Source organism: Triticum aestivum, chromosome 5B (genome assembly GCF_018294505.1).
Source record: "Triticum aestivum cultivar Chinese Spring chromosome 5B, IWGSC CS RefSeq v2.1, whole genome shotgun sequence".
NCBI lineage: Eukaryota > Viridiplantae > Streptophyta > Magnoliopsida > Poales > Poaceae > Triticum > Triticum aestivum.
This window is the reverse complement of record NC_057807.1, coordinates 369,654,968-369,673,613: the sequence shown is the minus strand read 5'-3', so window position 1 is coordinate 369,673,613 and position 18,646 is coordinate 369,654,968.

Sequence of the window (18,646 nt, the reverse complement as noted above, 5' to 3'; positions counted from 1 at the left end):
TGCGGACCCTACGGGTTCGAGAACTATGTAGACATGACCGAGACACGTCTCTGGTCAATAACCAATAGCGGAACTTGGATGCTCATATTGGCTCCCACATACTCTACGAAGATCTTTATCGGTCAAACCGCATAACAACATACGTTGTTCCCTTTGTCATCGGTATGTTACTTGCCCGAGGTTTGATCGTCGGTATCTCAATGCCTAGTTCAATCTCGTTACCGGCAAGTTTCTTTACTCGTTGCGTAATGCATCATCCTGCAACTAACTCATTATCTACATTGCTTGCAAGGCTTATAGTGATGTGCATTACTGAGAGGGCCCAAAGATACCTCTCCGACAATCGGAGTGACAAATCCTAATCTCGAAATATGCCAACCCAACAAGTAGCTTCGGAGACACCTGTAGAGCACCTTTATAATCACCCAGTTACGTTGTGACGTTTGGTGGCACACAAAGTGTTCCTCCGAAAACGGGAGTTGCATAATCTCATAGTCATAGGAACATGTATAAGTCATTAAGAAAGCAATATCAACATACTAAACGATCAAGTGCTAAGCTAACGGAATGGGTCAAGTCAATCACATCATTCTCCTAATGATGTGATCCCGTTAATCAAATGACAACTCTTTGACTATGTCTAGGAAACATAACCATCTTTGATCAATGAGCTAGTCGAGTAGAGGAATACTAGTGACATTCTATTTGTCTATGTATTCACACATGTATCACGTTTCCGGTTAATACAATTCTAGCATGAATAATAAACATATATCATGATATAAGGAAATAAATAATAACTTTATTATTGCCTCTAGGGCATATTTCCTCCAGTCTCCCACTTGCACTAGAGTCAATAATCTAGATTACACATTAAAGATTCTAACACCCATGGAGCCTTGGTGCTGATCATGTTTTGCTCGTGGAAGAGGCTTAGTCAACGGGTCTGCAACATTCGGATCCGTATGTATTTTGCAAATCTCTATGCTCCCACCTGGACTTCATCCCGGATGGAGTTTAAGCGTCTCTTGATGTGCATGGTTCTCTTGTGAAATCTGGATTCCTTTGCCAAGGCAATTGCACCTATATTGTCACTTGGACCCGATGCACTAGGTATGACACCTAGACCGGATATGAACTCCTTCATCCAGACTCCTTCATTTGCTGCTTCCGAAGCAGCTATGTACTCCATTTCACACGTAGATCTCGCCATGATGCTTTGTTTAGAACTGCACCAACTGACAGCTCCACCGTTCAATATAAACATGTAACCGGTTTGCGATTTAGAATTGTCCGGATTAGTGTCAAAGCTTGCATCGACGTAACCATTTACAACTAGCTCTTTGTCACCTCCATAAACGAGAAACATATCCTCAGTCCTTTTCAGGTAGTTCAGGATGTTCTTGACCGTTGTTCAGTGATCCACTCCTAGATTACTTTGGTACCTCCCTGCTAAACTAATAGCAAGGCACACATCAGGTCTGCTACACAGCATTGCATACATGATAGAGCCTATTGCTGAAGCATAGGAAACATCTTTCATTTTCTCTCTATCTTCTGAAGTGGTTGGGCATTGAGTCTGACTCAACTTCACACCTTGTATTATAGGCAACAACCCTTTCTTTGCTTGATCCATTTTGAACTTTTTCAAAACTTTATCAAGATATGTACTTTGTGAAAGTCCAATTAAGCGTCTTGATCTATCTCTATAGATCTTGATGCCCAATATATAAGCAGCTTCACTGACGTCTTTCATTGAAAAACTTTTATTCAAGTATCCTTTTATGCTATCCAGAAATTCTATATCATTTCCAATCAACAACATGTCGCCCACATATAATATTAGAAATGCTATAGAGCTCCCACTCACTTTCTTGTAAATACAGGCTTCTCCAAAAGTATGTATAAAACCATATGCTTTGATCACACTATGAAAGCGTTTATTCCAGCTCGGAGAGGCTTGCACCAGTCCATAAATGGATCGCTGGAGCTTGCACACTTTGTCAACACCTTTTGGATCGACAAAACCTTCTGGTTGCATCATATACAACTCTTCTTCCAGAAATCCATTCAGGAATGCAGTTTTGACATCCATTTGCCAAATTTCATAATCATAAATTGCGGTAATTGCTAACATGATTCTGACAGGCTTGAGTATCGCTACGGGTGAGAAAGTCTCATCGTAGTCAACCCCTTGAACTTGTCGAAAACCTTTCGCAACAAGTCGAGCTTTGTAGACAGTAACATTACCATCAACGTCGGTCTTCTTCTTGAAGATCCATTTATTCTCGATGGCTTGCCGATCATCGGGCAAGTCAACCAAAGTCCACACTTTGTTCTCATACATGGACCCATCTCAGATTTCATGGCCTCAAGCCATTTTGCGGAATCTGGGCTCATCATCGATTCCTCATAGTTTGTAGGTTCGCCATGGTTAAGTAACATGACCTCCGGAATAGGATTACCGTACCACTCTCGTTCGGATCTTAATCTGGTTGACCTACGAGGTTCGGTAGTAACTTGCTCTGAAGTTTCATGATCAATATCATTAGCTTCCTCACTAATTGGTGTAGGTGTGACAGGAACCGGTTTATATGATGAACTACTTTCCAATAAGGGAGCAGGTACAGTTACCTCATCAAGTTCTACTTTCCTCCCACTCACTTCTTTCGAGAAAAACTCCTTCTCTAGAAAAGATCCATTCTTGGCAACAAATGTCTTGCCTTCGGATCTATGATGGAAGGTGTACCCAACAATTTCCTTTGTGTATCCTATGAAGACACATTTCTCCGATTTGGGTTCGAGCTTATCAGGTTGAAGCTTTTTCACATAAGCATCGCAGCCCCAAACTTTAAGAAATGACAACTTTGGTTTCTTGCCAAACCACAGTTCATAAGGCGTTGTCTCAACGGATTTCGATGTTGCCCTATTTAACATGAATGCAACAGTCTCTAAAGCATAACCCCAAAATGATAGTGGTAAATCAGTAAGAGACATCATAGATCGCACCATATCTAGTAAAGTACAATTACGACGTTCGGACACATCATTATGCTGTGGTGTTCCGGGTGGTGTGAGTTGCGAAACTATTCTGCATTGTTTCAAATGTAGACCAAACTCGTAACTCAATAATTCTCCTCCACGATCAGATCTTAGAAACTTTATTTTCTTGTTACGATGATTTTCAACTTCACTCTGAAATTCTTTGAACTTTTCAAATGTTTCAGACTTATGTTTCATTAAGCACATATACCCATATCTGCTTAAATCATCTGTGAAGGTGAGAAAATAACGATACCCGCCGCGATCCTCAACATTCATTGGACCACATACATCAGTATGTATGATCTCCAACAAATCGGTTGCTCGCTCCGTAGTTCTGGAGAACGGCGTTTTAGTCATCTTGCCCATGAGGCATGGTTCGCAAGTACCAAGTGATTCATAATCAAGTGATTCCAAAAGTCCATCAGTATGGAGTTTCTTCATGCGCTTTACACCAATATGACCCAAACAACAATGCCACAAATAAGTTGCACTATCATTATCAACTCTGCATCTTTTGGCTTCAACATTATGAATATGTGTATCACTACTATCGATATTCATCAAAAAAAGACCACTCTTCAAGGGTGCATGACCATAAAATCTATTACTCATATAAATAGAACAACAATTATTCCCTGATTTAAATGAATAACCGTCTCGCATCAAACAAGATCCAGATATAATGTTCATGCTCAACCCTGGCACCAAATAACAATTATTTAGGTCTAAAACTAATCCCGAAGGTAGATGTAGAGGTAGCATGGCGACGGCGATCACATCGACTTTGGAACGATTTCCCACGCGCATCGTCACCTCGTCCTTAGCCAGTGTTCGCTTAATCTGTAGTCCCTGTTTTGACTTGCAAATATTAGCAACAAAACCAGTATCAAATACCTAAGTGCTACTGCGAGCTCTGGTAAGGTACACATCAATAACATGTATATCACATATACCTTTGTTCACCTTGCCATCCTTCTTATCAGCCAAATACTTGGGGCAGTTCCGCTTCCAGTGACTAGTTTGCTTGCAGTAGAAGCACTCAGTCTCAGGCTTAGGTCCAGACTTGGGTTTCTTCTCTTGAGCAGCAACTTGTTTGCCGTTCTTCTTGAAGTTCCCCTTCTTCTTCCCTTTACCCTTTTTCTTGAAACTAGTGGTCTTGTTGACCATCAACACTTGATGCTCCTTTTTGATTTCTACCTCCGCAGCCTTTAGCATTGTGAAGAGCTCAGGAATTGTCTTGTTCATCCCTTGCATATTATAGTTCATCAAGAAGCTCTTGTAGCTTGGTGGCAGTGATTGAAGAATTCTATCAATGACACTATCATCCGGAAGATGAACTCCCAGTTGAATCAAGTGGCTACAATACCCAGACATTTTGAGTATATATTCACTGACAGAACTATTCTCCTCCATCTTGCAGCTGTAGAATTTGTTGGAGACTTCATATATCTCAATCCGGGCATTTTCTTGAAATATTAACTTCAACTCCTGGAACATAGCATATGCTCCATGACATTCAAAATGTCGTTGAAGTCCCGGTTCTAAGTCATAAAGCATGGCACACTGAACTATCGAGTAGTCATCAACACGCGACTGCCAGGCATTCACAATGTCTGCAGTTGCTGGCGTAGGTGGTACACCTAGTGGTGCTTCCAGGACGTAATTCTTCTGTGTAGCAATGAGGATAATCCTCAAGTTATGGACCTAGTCCGTGTAATTGCTACCATCATCTTTCAACTTTGCTTTCTCAAGGAACGCATTAAAATTCAAGGAACAACAGCACGAGCCATCTATCTACAATAACATAGACATGCAAAATACTATCAGGTACTAAGTTCATGATAAATTTAAATTCAATTAATCATATTACTTAAGAACTCCCACTTAGATAGACATCCCTCTAATCATCTAAGTGATCACATGATCCAAATCAACTAAACCATAACCGATCATCACGTGAAATGGAGTAGTTTTCAATGGTGAACATCACTATGTTGATCATATCTACTATATGATTCATGCTCGACCTTTCGGTCTGAGTGTTCCGAGGCCATATCTGCATATGCTAGGCTCATCAAGTTTAACCTAAGTATTCTGCGTGTGCAAAACTGGTTTGCACCCGTTGTAGATGGACGTAGAGCTTATCACACCAGATCATCACGTGGTGTCTGGGCACGACGAACTTTGGCAACCGTGCATACTCAGGGAGAACACTTTTATCTTGAAATTTATAGTGAGAGATCATCTTATAATGCTATCGTCAATCAAAGTAAGATAAGATGCATAAAAGATAAACATCACATGCAATCAATATAAGTGATATGATATGTCCATCATCATCTTGTGCTTGTGATCTCCATCTCCGAAGCACCGTCATGATCACCATCGTCACCAGCGCGACACCTTGATCTCCATCGTAGCATAATGTCGGTCCGGGCCGTTTCATCCAACAATACCGCCGAACCAAAGTATGACATGCTCGTAAGCAGTATAACTTGTATCACCCACAACTCACTTGTGTTCTACTCGTGCATATCACATATATGCATAAACCTGGCTCTAATACCACTGTTGGGGAACGTAGTAATTTCAAAAAAAATCCTACACACACGCAAGATCATGGTGATGCATAGCAACAAGAGGGGAGAGTGTTGTCCACGTACCCTCGTAGACCGAAAGCGGAAGAGTTAGCACAATGCGGTTGATGTAGTCGTACGTCTTCACGATCTGACCGATCAAGTACCGAACGCACGGCACCTCCGAGTTCAACACACGTTCAACTCAATGACGTCCCTCGAACTCTGATCCAGCCGAGCTTTGAGGGAGCGTTCCATCAGCATGACGGCATGGTGACGATGATGATGTTCTACCGACGCAGGGCTTCGGCTAAGCACCGTTACGATATTATCGAGGTGGATTATGGTGGAGGGGGCACCACACACGGCTAAGAGATCCAACGGATCAATTGTTGTGTCTATGGGGTGCCCCCTCCTCCGTATATAAAGGAGGGGAGGAGAGAGCCGACCAGGAGGCGGAGGTGCGCCCAAGGGGGGAGACCTACTCCCACCGGGAGTAGGACTCCTCCTTTTCCTATTTAGAGAGGGAGAGGGAAGGAAGAGGAAGGAGGGAGGAAGGAAAGGGGGGGCCGGCCCCCCTCCCAATTCGGATTGGGCTTGGGGGGGCGCCCCCTCCCTTGCTCCTTTCCCCTCCTTTCCACTAAAGCTCATTAAGGCCCATATACCTCTCGGGGGGGTTCCGATAACCTCCCGGTGCTCCGGTATTATCCCGATCTCAACCGGAACCATTCTGGTGTCCAAATATAGTCGTCCAATATATCGATCTTTATGTCTCGACCATTTCGAGACTCCTAGTCATGTCCATGATCACATCCGGGACTCCGAACTACCTTCGGTACATCAAAACACATAAACTCATAATATAACCGTCATCAAACTTTAAGCGTGCGGACCCTACGGGTTCGAGAACTATGTAGACATGACCGAGACACGTCTCCGGTCAATAACCAATGGCGGAACATGGATGCTCATATTGGTCCCACATATTCTACGAAGATCTTTATCGGTCAAACCGCATAACAACATACATTGTTCCCTTTGTCATCGGTATGTTACTTGCCCGAGATTCGATCGTTAGTATCTCAATACCTAGTTCAATCTCGTCACCGGCAAGTCTCTTTACTCGTTATGTAATCCGTCATCCCGGAACTAACTCATTAGCTACATTGCTTGCAAGGCTTATAGTGATGTGCATTACCGAGAGGGCCCAGAGATACCTCTCCGACAATCGGAGTGACAAATCCTAATCTCGAAATATGCCAACCCAACAAGTACCTTCGGAGACACCTGTAGAGCACCTTTATAATCACCCAGTTACGTTGTGACGTTTGGTGGCACACAAAGTGTTCCTCCCGTAAACGGGAGTTGCATAATCTCATAGTCATAGGAACATGTATTAGTCATGAAGAAAGCAATAGCAACATACTAAATGATCAAGTGCTAAGCTAAGGAATGGGTCAAGTCAATCACATCATTCTCCTAATGATGTGATCCCGTTAATCAAATGACAACTCTTTGTCTATGGCTAGGAAACATAACCATATTTGATCAACGAGCTAGTCAAGTAGAGGCATACTACTGACATTCTATTTGTCTATGTATTCACACATGTATCACGTTTCCGGTTAATACAATTCTAGCATGAATAATAAACATTTATCATGATATAAGGAAATAAATAATAACTTTATTATTGCCTCTAGGGCATATTTACTTCATGCGCACCTACTCCCGTCTCTTTCCCAACCACACCCGCGCGGGTACATGGTGGAGCTCATTCTGTACGAAAAGGCAGCCCACGTGGTAATTTGACACATGAACTGGTTGTGCACTTCATGGAGGATCGTGTACCACGGGTGAACAAACAAATTGCAACTTTACGCGTTATGTTAAAAAAGAGGCAAACCATGTGGGGCCTATCTTAGAGGCTGATACGTCTCCAATGTATCTATAATTTTTGATGTATTCATGCCATGTTTACAATATTTTTACATGATTTTGGAATGATTTGATTAGAACTAACACCACTGGAATCAGCAGATTTGTCGTCCGCCCATTCTTTGAAGTCACCTAGCTGACGGCAATGGTAGCCTTTGCCATAAGCCAGCAGAAAGCGTACGGCAAAGAGGCAGCAGACGGTAAAGGCTGGCTTTGCCATAAGCCATGAAAGATTTACCGTCAGCCAGCAGAAGGCAAAGAGGGGGTTTGGCCCACTGGCTGTGAACCCCTAATGGGGCCCCTCTTTGCCATCTGCTAGCAGACGACAAATCTTTCGTTGTTGTCCGCTAGCAGACGGCAAAGAGGGGTCGGACGGCAAAGCTTCAAAACTAACTTAACGGTCGTGCCCCCGCCATCGCCCTCTCTCTCTGTCTGCTCTCCTCTTTCTTACTCCCTCGTGCCACCCCACCCCACGCCATCATCGCCGCCCCCCACAGTGAGCCCCTGTCACCCCCTGTCCTGTTTTATTTTCTGTCTTTTTTTGTTTTTATTTTCTATTTAGATTAGGTTTTTTAGTTTAAGTTTTTTCAGTTTAGGTTATTTAGTTTAATTAGTTTAGGTTTAATTAGTTTAAATAGTTTAGGTTTAATTAGTTTAGGTTTTTTAGTTTAGGTTTATGTTTAATTACTTTAGGTTATATAGTTAGCAAAATTAGATTAATTATATTAGATTAGTGTTAGATTTTAGTTAAATAGTTATAATTAAAGGAAGTGAAAAAGAAGAAAGAAGAAGAAGAAGAAGAAGAAGAAGAAGAAGAAGAAGAAGAAGAAGAAGAAGAAGAAGACGAAGAAGAAGAAGAAGAAGAAGAAGAAGAAGAAGAAGAAGAAGAAGAAGAAGAAGAAGAAGAAGAAGAAGAAGAAGAAGAAGAAGAAGAAGAAGAAGAAGAAGAAGAAGAAGAAGAAGAAGAAGAAGAAGAAGAAGAAGAAGAAGAAGAAGAAGAAGAAGAAGAAGAAGAAGAAGAAGAAGAAGAAGAAGAAGAAGAAGAAGAAGAATAATAATAAGAAGAAGAATAATAATAAGAAGAAGAATAATAATAAGAAGAAGAAGAATAAGAAGAAGAAGAAGAAGAAGAAGAAGAAGAAGAAGAAGAAGAAGAAGAAGAAGAAGAAGAAGAAGAAGAAGAAGAAGAAGAAGAAGAAGAAGAAGAAGAAGAAGAAGAAGAAGAAGAAGAAGAAGAAGAAGAAGAAGAAGAAGAAGAAGAAGAAGAAGAAGTAGTGATATGCAAAGCAACAAGCTTGGGGATGCTATGTTTGATGAAGATGATATTTTTTGTCCCCAAAGTTTTGATGAGCAAATTTATTTTGATGATAGCATGCCTCCTATTTATGATGATTATATTGATGAAAGTGGGTTTGGAAGAGTGTAAACTTTAGGTAGTAATGAGCCCACTATTTTTGAGGGTGTTGAATCTTATTTTGATAATTATGAAGGTGGATTTGGAGAGGTCATGACTTTATTTACTGATGAATCTACTATTTTGGAAGAGGTTCCAATTGATTATGAGAACAAAGTTGCTATCTATGATGATTATTTTGATGACATGTATGCTATAAAGAATAATGATAACCATGAAACTTGTCATATTGATTTTAATTTTCAATTAGATTATGCTTCACATGATAGTTATTTTGTTGAGTTTGCTCCCACTACTATTCATGAGAAGAAATTTGCTTATGTGGAGAGTAATAAAAATTCTATGCTTGTGCATCATGTAAATAATGCTTTATGTGATAGTTATATTGTTGAATTCACTCTTGATGCTACTGAAAATTATTATGAGGGAGGAATATATACTTGTAGGAATTGCAGTAATATCAAGTTTCCTCTTTATGTGTTGAAAATCTTGAAGCTATGCTTGTTTTGCTTTCCTATGCTAGTTGATTCTTGTTCCCATAAGTTGTTTGCTCACCAAATCCCTATGAATAGTAAGTGGGTTATAGTTAAATGTGCTAGTAATATTCTTCATGATGCTCTATTTGTGTTTCAATTCTTATCTTTTATGTGAGCATCATTGAAATCATCATGCCTAGCTAGAAAGGCATTAAAGAAAAGCGCTTGTTGGGAGACAACCCAATATTTACACCTACTTTTTTGTGTGTTCACGTGATTAAGCTACTTTAGTAATCATGTTTTATAGCTTTTGTTTCAATAAAGTGCCAAGTAAAGCCTTTAGGATAGCTTGTGGTGATAGTTGTGTTGATACTGCTGAAAATCAGAAACTTTTGCACTCAGTAAATAATTTCCAGAATCTTACTGAAATGTGATTTTGACCTGATTATGTTTGCTTTGGATTGGTGCACAAATTTCTCAGGTGGAACTATTTTTTCAGAATTTTTGGAGTTACATAAGTATTCGAGAGTTACAGATTACTACAGACTGTTCTGTTTTTGACAGATTCTGTTTTCTATGTGTTGTTTTCTTATTTTGATGAATCTATGAGTAGTATCAGATGGTATGAACCATGGAGATGTTGAAATTCAGTAGATATAACACCAATATGAATTTATAATGAGTTAACAACAATACCAAAAGTGGTGATTTATTTTCTTATACAACGAAGCTTACGAGTTTTCTGTTGAGTTTTGTGTTGTGAAGTTTTCAAGTTTTGGGTAAAGATTCGATGGACTATGGAATAAGGAGTGGTAACAGCCTAAGCTTGGGGATAACCAAGTCACCCCAAGGTAACATTCAAGGACAACCAAGAGCCTAAGCTTGGGGATGCCCCGGATGGCTTCCCCTCTTTCGTCTTCATTTATCGGTAACTTTACTTGAGGCTATATTTTTATTCACCACATGATATGCATTTTTCTTGAAGCGTCATTTTGTTTTATTTTGTTTTGCTTGCTGTTTGAATAATATCCCAAGATCTGAAATTCTTAAATGTTAGAGAGTCTTCACATGGTTACATAATTATTCGACTACTCATTGATCTTCACTTATATCTTTCGGAGTAGTTTGTCATTTACTCTAGTGCTTCACTTATATCTTTTTAGAGCACGATGGTGGTTTTATTTTGAAGAAAATGATGAACTCTCATGCTATACTTATATTATTTTGATAGTCTTTTAGAACATCATGGTAATTTGCTTTGGTTAAAAATTTAGTTATAATATGATAGGCATCCAAGAGAGATATAATAAAAACTTTCATATAAAGTGCATTGAATACTACAAGAAGTTTGATTCTTTCTGATTGTTTTGATAGTTGAAGATGGTGATATTAGAGTCATGCTAGTTGAGTAGTAGGGAATTTAAGAGATACTTGTGTTAAAGTTTGTGATTCCCGTAGCATGCACGTATGGTGAACCGTTATGTGATTAAGTTGGAGCATCCTTTATTTTTTGATTATCTTCCTTTGTGTGGAGGTCGGCATTGCACGATGGTTAACTCCTACAAACCCTTCCCCTAGGAGCATGCGCATAGTGCTTAGATTTGATGACTTATAGATTTTTGCAATAAGTATGTGAGTTCTTTATGACTAATGTTGAGTCCATGGATTATACGCACTCTCGCCCTTCCACCATTGCTAGCCTCTCTAGTATCGCGCAACTTTCGCCGGTACCATACACCCACCATTTACCTTCCTCCAAACAGCCACCATACCTACCTATTACACTAAAAAAATACACTTCCGTGATGATACGTGTTTGTCACAGTAGGTCGCGTTTTTTGTCATGCATGTACATCCATGACAAATTTATGACAGAATCAAGATAGTCATACTTGTGCTGTCGTAGAAGTGTTCCATGACATTACCAAAATTATCATCACGGAAGTGTCCACTTCCATGACGATAAATCGCGTGTCACAGAAGTGCTTTCATCAAGGGTGACCGACACGTGGCATCCACCGTAACGGAACGCCGTTAAGCTATCGGGTCGGGTTTTGGATCCGATAACCCGTTAACAGCCCCGACCAATGGGGATTTTCCACGTGTAAAATCTTCATTGGCTGGAGGAAACACGTGTCGGCTCATCGTTGGGACAGATGTCATCCACTCACTGGACAGAAGGCGCCTATGATACGTCTACACGTGGCACGGCCTAACAAGTTTAAATGGGCCGGCCCAACTAAAGGCCCACAAGATTTTGCGGCACTTCATGGGCTGGCCCAGTTAAAGGCCCATGAGATTTTGCGGACTATAATGGGCTGGCCCAGCTAAAGGCCCGCAAGATTTCACGGGCCATAATAGTCCGACCCAGGTAAAGGCCCACAAGATTTTTGTGTGCCATAATGGGTCGACCCAGCTAAAGGCCGACGAGATTGCACCGACATTAATGGGCCGACACAGCTGTAGGCCCACAAGATTTTGAGGACCCTAGTAGGCCGGCCCATTAACTGGCTGCCATGTTTTGGGCCAAATGTCGGCCCATAATTGATCCGGTCCATTAATAGCCTGCCACGTTCCGGGCCTAATAATGGCCCATATAAGACCCGGCCCGTTAAAAGCCTCCCACTTTCTAGGCCAAATCACGGCCCAGATCAGGTTCGGCCCTTTAAGAGGATTTGGGCTCAATTATGGCCCATATCAGATTCGGCCCGTTGACTGGACGCTATGCTTTTGGGCCCACTTGCTAAAGGCCCATTTAGTAATTCGTCCTGATATTAGTTCCGGCTGTTAAGGGCCCATTTAACAATTCGGCCCTATATTAATTTCGGCTCGTTAAAAGCCCATCATATAGTTGGGCCTAACTACGGCCCGGTTTACATCCAGACTGCTCGCAGCCGATATCTGATTGGGCCAAACAAGGACCGAGACAACTTTGGCCTGTTAAAAGCTCGTGAATTGATTCGCACAATCATGGGCCGGGGTCCATTTCGGGCTGCCGCCGGCCCGTGAGCTATTCGGCACGTTGCAGGCCCAGCCTACTTCTCAGCCTCCTAAAAGCCCATTGAGTTTTCTTGCGAAAAGAGGGCCGGGGGTTACTCGGCCTATTAAAGGCCCGAATCTACTAGTGGGCCAGTTTGACGGGGCCCATGATGCGGATCATACATCGTGATTGCATGACGGCCCGATTATGTACCGTAATTTTACGGTTTGGCCGGTTTACTGCGAAGACAGGACATATATACAGTAAAATAACTGCAGCATCGTGAATAAGAAAAAACCTAGACTATACAATAAAGAAATTACGGCATATTACATCCACTGGGCATCAAAGTTCGCCACTATGATAATAAAGCACAAGCAGACAGCAGATTACATACACTGGGCATCAAAGATCGCCACCAGTGCAAATAAACACGCCGACAAAATAATATACAAAACCGACAGCACTTCAATAGAGTTCAAGAAAGGTTAGCCCTGCTGGGGAGCTGCAGCGCAAGCAGCTGAGCAAGATGATGAGACTGCGCTTGTTCAACACTTATATCTTCCTCACTCTGAAAGATAAACAAGCAGACAGATGACAGGTTTCGCACATAAAAGTATCAGTGCTGACAATTCATCACATTTCTTACTGACGAATAAAGTGACACAGTTTAAAATTGCATTAACACAATATGGTATTGTTCAGGTCAAGACATGGCAGGAAATGACATTGTGAAGGAGTTGGCAGCTTCACGACACCACTGGATTACAGATCAAGAACTCATAAGTATCAATGGTTAGTGTGCTGTCAATTTATCCCATTTCAGATTGGCAAATAAAGAGACGGTTTAAATAATAGTAGAATGATATGACATTGTTCATAGTTAAGACATTGCAGAATATGACATTGTGCTGTAGTGGGTAGGTTCACCACACCACTGGATTACGGATGAAGAACAGAAGCATACATGCAGTGCAAAAGAAGATCACTTGCTCTGAATAGTTTAATTTACATGGTATGAAGAAGGAACTTGGTTGTACAACTGAAAACTTAAATTGAGAAGGACAAACTTTTGTTTATGAACTACATAATAAACTTTAAACATGCAATTTGATGCAAACACCAAAAATAAACAGCTGTTGCAGTCATGCCTAACCAAATATACACAACAAAGTTTGAAGGCTTGAGAAGGACAAACTTACATTACTGGTGAAGACAGGCTCTATAAAGCCCTTGTCCATGCTGATGGGGGGGGGCAATTCAAGAAGTTTAGCACAGAATCTTCTTCATAAGCATTGCCTTTATTCTACATTTTGTTAAGAGTAAATATAGATGTGATAATATACGAAAAAATGGAGAATATTTAAGATAAGATGAAGAGTGATGCTACATAACCAAGTAGCTATAAATGTATGTGCAGCGATACAGGCAAAAGGCACAGCCAAGAGCAATGCACAGCTAAACTTCTTCAGTACCAACCTTATGGTAAGAGTAAATATAGATCTGATGTGTAGAAAATGGAGGGCAAAGGAAAATAAGCTGCAGAGTGATGGTACATGAACAACTACCTGTCAATATAAGTACACTGATAAAGGACAACATGTACTTACAAGAACAATGCAGAGCTAAAAAATTCATTGGCATTGGATATATTCTACACTAATGTAACCATTCATACAGATCAGATAATTTGGAGCGAACAATTGATAAGCAAGCTATCATGCATACTGCTGTCACATAATGAACCAGGTATGTATGCAAGTACAGTGATACAGGACAACAGGTACTAACAAGAGCAAAGCAGCGGGCAGCATATTTGCGATATCCTGTCGTTCTTTTCAAACCGGAATTCTTCTTCGAGCTGATTTCCTGCAAAAAAGATCCGTAAGGCACATGCGGAAAAGTAGAAGTTCAAATTGTCATGTGATTTCATAGACAGTACCTCATCCTGGGAACGAGACCAGTGCATAACAAGGTTTTTCCATTCAATGTCTTCTAAATTTAGCACAGCAGACTTCACCGGAAATTCGTTTATAGACTTGCCATCAAAGTGTGATTTCCTCAGGTAACACCGATACTGCTGCAATGCTTCCTTGAAAAGCACAAGCAAGCTTTGCTCGTCATGACTATCCAGATTGACCCTCACCTAGTTACAACAATGTAATGTAAATCATTGATGTGTTCGATCAGCAGAAAACAGGAAAATAATAACCATGAATAATAGCACTTACACGTAAGTTGGACAGGAAGATGTGAAAATGGTGTTTGTCTTCACTATAATCTTCCCATGATGGGAATATATGCACGTAGTCCCTAACAACATTGAAAGCATTGTCTTTTAAACTGGGAATAAATGGAATGGGGTTCCAATCTGCAGGAATTGGCCGTCTCTGCAGTTGGGATAGGTCTTCGGCCGGTGGACTTGCTGTACTTTTTGCTGGAGTGGGATTTTTCTGTGGTACGGCTGGTGCTATGGCAAATGAAATCGGTATACCTTTTGCTGGAGTGCAGGTCCTGTGTGGTGGGGCTAGTGGTGTGGCCAGTGAAGTATGGGTACAGTCTGCTGGAGTCGGTCCTATGTTTTGTGTCACTGGTTGTACAGCCAATATAAGTGGGGCGCTGTCTGATTTCTCCGGCACCACCACGTTTTTCAAGGACTTTGCTGGTGCTCCTTCAGGTTCGGCAATCACCCTCTTCCTTTTTGATGTCTGATGCACAAGAACAGCATTTGAGTGGAAAAACATGGTATGACGACAGATGGAATATGTATTGATAATGGATGGGCATGGCATCTCGAGTTATATGATGAGTAAACTAAGCAGATGGTGGTGCAACAAAGTAGAAGAAATGCAAGACAACATATGCAAGATACGCGCAATCAATAAAACCTTGCCAAATTAGAACAGGCACCTTGATGGGTGAACAGGACAGGCCATCTGCCTTTGACTCCTCGAGGTTAGAATAGTCATTAGGATGATATTCTGAACAAGAATCAACAGGTGGGGAGCGTACGAGTTTCATTGCTTCCAGAATGGCACTCAATGCCTTGGTGCCAATTTTGTAAGTCATTGCAGTGTTCCACAATATTCTTCTGATGCGCGGATTCTGATATTCACTGTAATTGCGTATAATATCTGAGAACCATGAAAACATAAATAGTTGTGAGATTATCTTTGTAATGCAGATGATATTCTAATATAGGGGCGCCCCTGTAAACACTTATGTGCTATCACTGGATTCTGATGAGAGAGCTCATGTGTGCTGTAATATCGTGCGTGCATTTATATAATCTGGCACAAGTACACAAAAAATAGGCTCCAGAAGTAAGGATAGCTGGCAGATGATAGGTTCATAATATACTGTATAGAGAGTTTATTGCCAAACCATGATAACAAGAGCACACAGCAACTAGGCAGATCATAGTGTACATAACAGGGGTACACCATAACCACGATATATAAATCGGGAAAGTGGAACTGGCTTGAAAATACGGTGTTGTATTGCCGCTAGTAATTGAAAGCCTATCGATCACGTACAGGCCAGCACTATCGAACATGGTAAAGAAGAGCAAGCAGATTTTGGATAATAAAATGTTGGTTGCGCAGTGCCCACACATGATGAACCAGAGCGCATTAAGAATGCAACTCCCAGCTGTCTCTCGACCATTTCAGGCGGTTGGATGAAGATCCTACGTCTCCTAACCCTTCTTCTTCCTCGTCTCTGATTCTTCCCATACAGAACACCGCACGGGCCGCCGGCCGGACCACCGGCCCCCACCGCCTGTGTTCCTCCGCCACCCCCACCCCCCACCCGCGTCGAGTTTTCTTCGTTCGGCGAGGCCCCACAACCACCCGAGCCCCTTGGATCGCACCGGCGAACTCCGGCGAGCTCTGAAAAATCGACTGACCCAATTTTGAAATTTAGTCTACTGTGATTTAACTAGTGTGGAATATAAAAGGGGAAACCCATAAGCATTGGGAGTATAGTGTTGAGCGTGGCATGGCGGATCTGAAGGTGCAAACCGGACAAAGGCAACTTCGCAACCAAGACAAGAAATCAGAGTAAAGCAGTGGCGATCTATTTTCTTGCTGTGATAAATAAGTTGAGCAGATACGAAAGAGTACCGCCTCTAGTGTAGCGTCGTGTACGCATCTGCTGAGAATTTGACGATGCTGCAGTAGCGATGGCTGTCGGCGGCATGGAAGAAGATCTAGGAGGGCAGACGGTGGCGGCAGGGCGCGATGGACGAGACGGTCGTAGGAGCGGTGCCGGCAAGGTGGACGACGGCGGGGATGAAGCGAGAGGACGGGATGCAAGGATCCCGGTCCGAAGGCATGGATGAGAGAGGTCGATCTCTTGTAATGGACGGCGGCGTCGGGGTATCAGCTCCGGCATGGTGGAGGAGGACGGTGGTGGATGGGGTGGCGGACGGCGGCGGACGGAGGAGGGTGGGATGGAGAGGGTGTTTTGGCGCCCACGGAAGGGGGGGGGAACCATGTATTCAGGGCGCGCTTGTCTCAAATGCGAGGAAATTTACAAACTTAGCCCCCGTTTTAAATTTCTACTACATCACAACAACATTAGTTGGTTGGGGATAGGACGGTAATCTCGCATACACCGAATATTTGCTGACGAGAGTTTGTTTTTGGCGCCCACCGTGTATGAATATGAATCGGGGAGAGAGTCAATTTCGGCCGAGGGCACTCTGTGTTTTGGCGCACACCGTGTATGAATCCGGGTGAGAGGGGGTTACATCACGTTTGGGTGAAATTACAAACCTACCCCTATCGAAACCTATAGATATCCAGCAGATAGACTTTGCGTGGCAGGGATAGGCAGTAGTGATTTCCATCTCGCAGATTTTGGTTTCGGGCAGTTACTGTGACTTTCCCCACTTCGTGCAAATTTTGCACAGTGCACGTTTATCGTGCCAACTCAATTCGAATCCCGTTTGTATTCTACTAAATTTTTTTCGGGTGGGATCCATTTTCAATTGGAATTACATTCTATATACATCATTTTTTTATATATACTTTCAAAAGCACAACACCATTTATACATAAATATGGTTTACAAATGGCATGATCTCAGATTCATAAGGTTGTATCCATCAATTTGGATTTTCAAATATTTGAAACCACTTTATGTTGAAATCCAATGTATGCATTCCTCGCTAACTGTCTCCAATTAATGTGTGTTTCATGCGGGTTTTTTTAACTTCTCAAACATGTATAATGTGTTTCACACACGCAACATATAGTCAGCGGCGGAGCTATGTTGTGATCTGCAGGGGCCATGGCCCCCCCAGCCTGGGTAAATTATGTGAAGGAAAAATTTGGAGAGGAAGATTAGAAGAAATATAGACTTTTGCCCCCCCCCAAGCATCCATATTTTCTGTTTGGCCCCCCCAAACAATTTTACCTAGCTCCGCCAGTGCATATAGTGTAATCCCGTTTAGACATTAATTGCATATAAACCATGCATTGTTTGTAATTGAAGAATCTATGGATCACCAATATTGATAAACTATATAACATTACACGTGTGCCCAAATTCAAATGAATATGCATGTTTGATACACCAATTTGCGTTATGATATTATCGATGTCGTGATCTCCAGTTTAAATATTTGAATCCCCTTTAATCCAGATATTCGTCTCATATAGCTATCACTCATGCTTATATAGGACTATCTCTCTGGACCTATACGCGTTCATCGTCTCTCAGGCATCTCTCGTGCTACCTGTATGTCGACAATGATCTTTTATCTTCGTAACACACTGACGGTACTCTCTCCCTCGACCTTCATCACTCTATCTCTCTCTAAGTATATCTCGCTCCCTGCTATGTGTCTCTAGCTATGATTCTCCATGTGGAATCTCTTTCTCTCACACAAACACAAAACTTTGTCTCCCGGGGTCTCATTTCTCTCAACTATTCCCATGTGTGCCACTCGCACACCCCTCATACAGAGATGTCTTTCGCTCCTTAGATATGAGAACCTACGACTCTTCCTCTTCAATATCTCTTTCTCACACACAAACACAAACTCTGTCTCCCAGGGTCTCATATTTCTCCATTGTTCTCTTGTATGTCGCTCAAACACACCCTCTCTCCCTAGAGATATCTTGCGTTCCCTCATATGTCTTTCTAGCTATCACTCTCATTGTGAAATATCTTTCTCTCTCGCAGACACAAAACTCCGTCTCTCTGGATC